This window comes from Solanum pennellii, chromosome 4 (genome assembly GCF_001406875.1).
Source record: "Solanum pennellii chromosome 4, SPENNV200".
NCBI classification, from domain to species: domain Eukaryota; kingdom Viridiplantae; phylum Streptophyta; class Magnoliopsida; order Solanales; family Solanaceae; genus Solanum; species Solanum pennellii.
The window spans coordinates 63,846,525-63,854,284 of record NC_028640.1 but is presented as its reverse complement, the minus strand read 5'-3'; the positions used below and the strand labels follow the sequence as shown (position 1 = coordinate 63,854,284).

At 32.9% G+C, this 7,760-nt stretch overlaps 1 long non-coding RNA gene across 1 annotated transcript; it reads left to right on the top strand.

Moving 5' to 3' along the window:
• The first annotated feature begins 380 nt into the window (after positions 1-380).
• On the top strand, positions 381-2,821 carry LOC114076718. The gene is made up of 3 exons (XR_003577695.1): positions 381-562; positions 2,038-2,337; positions 2,478-2,821. It is a non-coding gene; the product is annotated as an uncharacterized LOC114076718 (long non-coding RNA).
• The last annotated feature ends 4,939 nt before the right edge of the window (positions 2,822-7,760 follow it).

The following is a 7,760-nucleotide window of genomic DNA, read 5'->3' as shown; positions in this document are numbered from 1 at the left end:
AGTTCACGTAGAATACGGGGTGTTACACCTATTTGCATTAATTTAGCCCAAGTTGAATAGAAGAATAAGGGGAAAATGGACAGCCAAGTCCCAATCTTCCCAAGCCCACAAGAAATAATTTTAATAGAAAACTAGGTGCATCACCTACTTAAATGTGTGGCCCAAATTATAGACACTTGTTGGCTGCAAATGAAGTACATGAAAGGTGGCAAAAGGGCCAATGTTCTTAAGTCCAAAAAGTCCAAATGAAAAGTCCAAGTAGGTGGGTCATCTAATTGACAAATTATGGCCCAAAATGAGTGAGAAAGTCGGCCAAAGCAGGTCCATTTAAAAGAGATTGTTATCAGCTTTTTCCAGCCATTTTACTTTGACAAAAAAATCTGATTTCTAGAGCTTTATCTCTCTCTCTCTTAGATTCATACAGCAGCCATTAAATACCATTAGGGTTCTTGAATAATAGGCATTTCAAGCTATTGGAAGGTATAATTCAAGACAAGTTAAGGAGTACAACCTTTACCTTGAAGAATTCAAGTCTTAGCAAGTGGTAGTTATGTCCAGCAAGGTAAGCTACTGCAATTTTCTCCCTTTTGTGCTTGAGTTAATTAGGACACTTGGTATGTATTAGTGTTGGAAATTGTTACTTTTACATGGTGAATTTTGGGGAGGATGTTCTGGTGATTAGTGCATGTTGGGACAATATGGTGGGGAGTCCTCTTTAAATTAAGCTATGAGCTTGTTTGAGCACTTCAAAGTAATGTTAGCTCTTCAAGTTCTGGTGATCAAAAACCATGATTCATATTGCTTCTATTACATTATTATGTTCAAAGATTGTTTTGTGTATGTTATGATAAGGGATATGACTGGATGTGCGAGGAAGTTATGGAGACGTTAAAGGACTTAAATATTGGCAGGGATTTTGGGGAGGACCTGATAAGAAGGTTGTACAGTATATAGACGCGATTAAAGGGATAGGGAATGAAAGAAAACACTGGCTAGATAGATTGCAGCTTACTGCTTCTATACTATTTAGGTGTGATCAAGTGGCTCAAATTGATTGATTAGCTACTACTAGTAGTCTTACAAATTATTTTATTGTAGATTAGTGATCTGAAGAGAAGGAGCTTAAGTCATACGTTTTGAATTGTATAGCAAGATAGGTAAGGCTATTTGATTTCCTATTTCTTTGGCATGAATCCAAAACATGCATTACAAAAAGTAAGTTTTCTAAGTGCCCTTGGTAGTGACTGATCCAATAGTTGCAGTTCCTACTCTCTAGAGCATTGAAGTGCATACTATAATATGAGTTTATTAATAAATGTGCGTGTTTACTCTACCAAGTGTTAGCATGCAAGGTTTAAACTTGTTTCATTGTCAAAGTACCCCTAGCACGTATTTCCATTATATAAGTAAAAATGAACCTAAATTACACATGGTACATATGTTTCATAGGTTGTATATACGATCTGCCCATATCTTGCCAACTTGCTTCAATTGTTTATAGATATGTCATCTTGTCACACGTTCATATGTTCCCTTTCTTGTTATTACTCCCATTGTGTTAGACAATAATGTTACCTCACATGATCACTACGTTTATATGTACTTACTTGGAATATGTATCATCCTTAAGTTGAATCTGCCCTATTTCCCCCTTGGTTCCACATGCATGAACATCTTGTATTTGTATCATATAGAGTTCAAATCTCTTGGCTGAATGTTACAATGTCTTCACTGGATGTGCTACAATTTTTGATGTCAAAATGCTTACCGAGTCATATAAGCTCCTAAGTACTACGTTCAAGTCACATTTGCTTCCCATGTCATAGTTATTATCGTAAGTCCATTTTCGTATGTCTTCTACTACTGGTTCGTAGTTCCAAATCTAAATAAGGATTATGACCACCAAAACAATAACCACAAACAAGTTCTGAACATCAAAAAGAACAATTTCAAAAGAGTTATGAATTGAAAAACAACAATCTCAAAGATGAAAGAATCTAAGTAAAGTAATCAATATGATTATGGGTGGCATCTCAGGGGGAAAAGCCTAGCATGGGCCTATCGAGATTGGTATGGAAAGGTGGCAGCTCAGGGGCGAAACCCTAGCATGGGCCGATCCCGATTGGTATGGAAGGGCGGCAGCTCAGGGGCAAAAGCCTAGCATGGGCCGATCCCAATTCGTAGAATTACGAGGACAACATCCCAGGGGTTAAAATGCCTAGCATGGGTCATCCTCTTCTACTGTTGATCAACTGGTCATTTGTATCATATGTTATAAAGTACAGAGTAGTAGAGAAAACAATGTAACATGCACGATTCCACAAGTACAAAGCAAAGGTTGTCTCTAATCCTTATCTATTGGTATTTTGGTTTCACTTGAGCTCTCATGTTACATATGGTTGTAATATGCGTTGCATATTCAGTACATTCTTTCGTACTGACGTCCCTTATTGGGGACGCTGCATTTCATGCTGCAGGTACAAGTACTCAACTAATAGATTTTTCCAGTAGAAGCATATTATACTCAGCGGATGTTGGTGAGTTCCAGGTTGATTCGGGCCTTTGTCGAGTCTTTACTACGTTATTTTATAGTGGTACCATCATGGATTCCAGTGGAGGCTTTGTAGACATTGTAAAGTTATCATCTGTATTTATGGTTTCACTTGTCACATATAGCGGTTCAGCTAGTCGAAATGTGTTGTATGTGAAGCTTCATCAGTAATCTGCATAGTAGTTTACTTTCTCATCATAGATTACTTGTAAAGCATGTGTTCATAAGGTACTTGTCCCCCTCACCTATGGTTGGGGGCTGACAAAAACACTATCCTTGGGCTTAAATGTCAACTTTAAAGATTATTACCGGAATAATAATTTTTTGTGTAGTAATTGTTGTACCTTATTCACTAATTTTCTTTGATATTATTCCTCTAGGCTTGGTGACGGGAACACCCTCTGGGTCCGGCTCTACGGCACACACAGTCTAAGCTAATTCAAAGGAAATTAGGGGCTTGCCAATGTCTAAACCGGGAATTATACGGTTACCCTACTTCAAGGAATAAAAATAATAATATAAGTGGAAAAAGAACAACAACTACCAAACGCCGAATTTACCACCTTGACCGTAACCTAAGTTTCGACGTCGACTGTCCAAGTACAACATAAGGACTTAGCCGCTCCTACTCATACCCTTCCTAGCCAACTTGGCTCTGATACCAATTGAGGGGACGAACCAATTTCTAGGACGGAATTATAAGAAAAATTGGGCAGAGTAATGAAGAGGAGCAATAACAAGCAAAATCAACACTTAAAGAAAGAGAAGAACAAAAAGGCAGTACACAAACTTAAAACAAAACTTTAAAATTAAAAACATAATAGTAACCAATTATAAGTACAGAAAGTTAATACTTACAAAATTTTATTGATTTAGTGAAGTAGAGAACATGGATGGGAAATGGAAATGGAAATATGGGAAAATGGGAGAAAGTGTAGAGAGGTTTTCAAAGTCAATTAAATTTTTTGAATGCCCTCTACTGATACAAGTTGAAGCCTTAAATAGGCCTCGAAAGTGCTTATTAATCTAACTTATTATGCTATCTATTTTACATTCGTGCACATACTAATAAATATACATTATTATTTTTGCATGTAACTACTAACTCTTACACATATCTGATAATATTTTTTTTCGTGGTCATGTAGCTGCACACGTAGCTTTGTTCATGTATATCTTCTTATGTTGATTGTGGGAAAGTCTTTATATCAAGTCCTTTGTCACTTCGTTGCTTGAACTTTAACTCTTGTGTGGTCCACGAGTTTGTGGAATTTGTAATAGTTTATATTTGTATTTTGTTCAAATTATATATTTATTGAAAGAGGGTAACTCCTAGTGCTGAAAAAAATTAGGAGTAAGAGAAGGTTAACCTTTATTGTAAGTTTGAAAGTGAATTTATTTGAAATATATTTTTATCTTTTATGAAATTACTTTCATCTTTTGACATAGTATTTAGGTAAGGGAAGATAAGATTCTTTTGCACTCTGGTATTGATGTCATCTAATTGGGAGGTATAACGCTTTATTTGAGTTATGAAAGGATACCTATAATTTCTTCATTTATGTTTTGGTTATCATGAAATCACTTATGAAACCAATTTAATTATTGCATATGTAAGCATTTCATAGTTTATAATTTATTTTAAGCTTTTCCCTTATTGTAGAGAATAATTAGGTAGTGCGTTTCTCTAAATATTTATGAGGAATTAGTTCTTCAATAATGCAATTTTGATCTGTGCCTGTATCGAATAATGCAATTTTATGAATAATATAATTCTTATCTATAACTAATGTGATGGATATGAGTAGCTTTATGATCGAATGATCGTAGTTGTGTTAATTCCTAATTTCGAAAGAGGTCTCATGAGAGACTCTACTTCTTTTGATGTTTCTTCTGGTTCTGATTTACAGTCTTCCGGTTCTTGTTTGGGTGGAAGACTTTAAATGTTTTGTTAGTAACTGACTCAATTTCTAAAGTGTCGAGTCTCTACTTAATTTCATTTTTTTGATATCTTATTTGTATTATTTAGGCCTGAATACTTTGTAGAGTTGTTTCAGGTTTAATTGGTTGTTTAAATTTATTTAAAACAGTTATCATATCAAAGGTCTTAATAGTCCTATTATCTGATTGTTTATCAAGAACTAGATCTCTTAAGCTGATTAAGTACCTTTTCTTAAAATGAGGATCCTCGATATGATCTATCATATCAAAAAACGTTTCTTTATTACTACTAGTGATGACATTTATAAAATGATTCTTGCAGGTGCAAATTGCACTGCCACATTCACAAGAGTCTGAAGACTTACTATCATTAGAATCATAGGCTATATATAGCTGACCTTCATCGTAAGAGTTTCAATCGGAGGAAGAGTTATTATTTCCTAAGATAGAATACATCTTATTCTTAACTTCTTCTTCTAATTCTAACATAATAATTTTGTCTTTCTTTTTATTAGTGGCTGGACAGTCTTTGGCTTGATGTCCTATTTTATCACGGCCCTAACATCTTTCAATGTTGTTTGGTTTAAATCATTTTTTCCTAGGGTCATGATTGAGCCTTTTTTTGTAATGATGAGGTTTTTCTGATTTATGGTCATTCTTATGGCTTCTTTTATTTCTTTTAGAAGCCTCTTTTGATGGGGCAGATAGTTTAATATAATCAGGTCCTCACAAAAATTTCTTAGTTCCTTTTGTGATATTTTACAATCCTTTTTTAGTTGATTTTTAAGTTTCATATTTGTACATAATTCTAACCCAGTCATATTTATAAAACTTCTGAGGTCACAATAGGTTATTTGATTAATAAGGAGTTTTCCTTCAAACCTATCCTTTAATTTTATCCTAACCTTTTCAACAAATAGCTTTGGTAAACCACTAATAAATTTTTCTTTTCAATAGTCATATTGCAGTCTTTGCGAATCATAACTTTGTCTATGAAGGTATTTTACACCACCTAAAATCATCTAACTTTGGACAAGATATATTTAGATAATATTTCTAAACTTCTATCTTGAAATAATTGAGGTTCACTTATAAAGTATTTAGTTATGCTATAAATTAAGCTGGCAGAAGCATTTTCTAGAATTTGATTTTACATAGTTTGCCACCCAGGTTCTGTTTTAATTATAGGGATAATATTAGTTGCATTTACTACCTTTAAACCCTATTATCTTTGGTGAGGTAGTTGTCCCACCAATTTTTTAATGTGCCAATAAATTTGGCGGTAATTAAAGTTGCAGCTTGTTTAATGGATAAATTTTTTATTTTATATGCCATAATGGTCATACCCATTTCATGTAATTTATTATATATTTGATGTTCTGCGAGTCCGTCAATATTTCATTCTGCAATCTCACTTTCAGAGTTGGAAGTATGTGATAGAAATTCGTTTTCTACATACTGCATATCCGGAAAGGAAGGTCTCTTGTAATAATTCTTTTTGATGGAATAATTAGAACCTAATTTATCAATTTCATTATCATTATCTTTGGATAAGGTGTTTATGACCTTGGGCTTTAGTTTTTAATTAATTATTCCTACAAGTTCATCAGTAATTTCAAGTTTCTCTTGAAAGTTAGAAAATTTATCTTTGGAAAGTTCAGGTAATTTAAATATTGGGTGAATTTCTAAGTCTTTATTTTTATTCTTATAGGAAGGGCTTGGATACTTAATATCCGATTTATTATTAGCTTTTAAGATTTGATCAAATAATACATAAAGTAGTTGTTTTGTTGTAATATTATATTTATATCCTTATTTATAGGATCACCTTTTATGTCTATTATTTCCATTTAAAAGGGTGAGGCAGTAATTATTTTATTCTCTATTGGTAAAGTAATTTCTTCTAACGATGGAATCTTAGACTCAACTATTTTATTATTTTTATTAGTGTATTATTAACAAGCTTGTTTAATGACTCTTTTTGGTCATCTAATTTTCCGTTGTATTCAAACCATTTAAAAAAAATTCTATGTACATTTTAATCTCTTCATATCACTGAACCATTTATTTCTAAAGGCTTTTCTTTCTGATAAAGAATATCTTTGTATATACTATTCTTTTTTTCATGGAATTTTATTGACTAGTCTAAAATTTATCTAAATATTTAATATATGGTTCAAAAGGTGCATATAATCTAATCATGAATAAAGCATCCTTTATTCTTGAATTTTACTATTAGTGGGATTAGTATATTTTATGGGTTTAGATTTTTAATTTCATATTCTACTTTGGAAATAGTTTCTAAGAAATCTACCCCCTTTAATTTTTTATCTATCTCCTCTAAGGATATTTCATCTTCCTCCTTAGTTATGGAGAAGGAATGTCTAGAAAATGAGATTCTTTTACTTGAAGAGATTTGATCATAAGATTGGGATCTTACAAATTTTAAATTTATTGATCCATCTGAAAATTGAATTACTTGGTCAATATGTGGAGTCTCTTCTTTAATTTCTGGCTCTATTATGGAGTCAAAATGTCAATCGTCTTTTGTTAATATGTCATCCCATGTTATCATCTTTGGAACAAAGGTGTTATTACGGTTATCATATTAGCTCTAGGGTCTAAGTCCCTATGTTGTCCTTGGGCGGACGGCATCGAAACTTAGGTTGCGGTCGGGGTGGTAAGTTCGGAGTTTGGTAGTTGCTTTCTTCTTCCACTAATCCTCTTAGTTTTATTCCTTGAAGTGGGGTTATCGGATAACTTCTAGTTTAGACGTTGGCAAGTCCGTACTTTTCGTTCGATTAGCTTAGACTGTGTGTGTCATAGAGCCAGACCCAGAGGGTGTTGTCGTCGCCAAGCCTAGAGGAATAAAATCAAAGAAGGTTAATGAAAAAGATAACAAAAATTACTACACAACAAATTCTTTAAAGTAGATATTTAAGCCTAAGGATAGTGTTATTCTCTCCGCTAGATACTCTCTACTGTATAATTATTCATGTCTACTCTACCATGTGTAAAAGACTTAGAATATACAATATTGACTACCATAAAAGGTAACAAAATAATAAGGATACTACTTTAGTAAAATCCATTAAAAATTTTAAAAAATTGTATTGTCATGATTCATTTAGATGAACCTTTTGAACCAGATTTTTATTATTTAAATAAACTCTGGACTAGTCCGTAAAACTCTATTAAAAAACAAAGATATACAAACAAAGATATTCTCTATCTGAAAGAATAACATGTAGAAACAAATAGTTTAGTG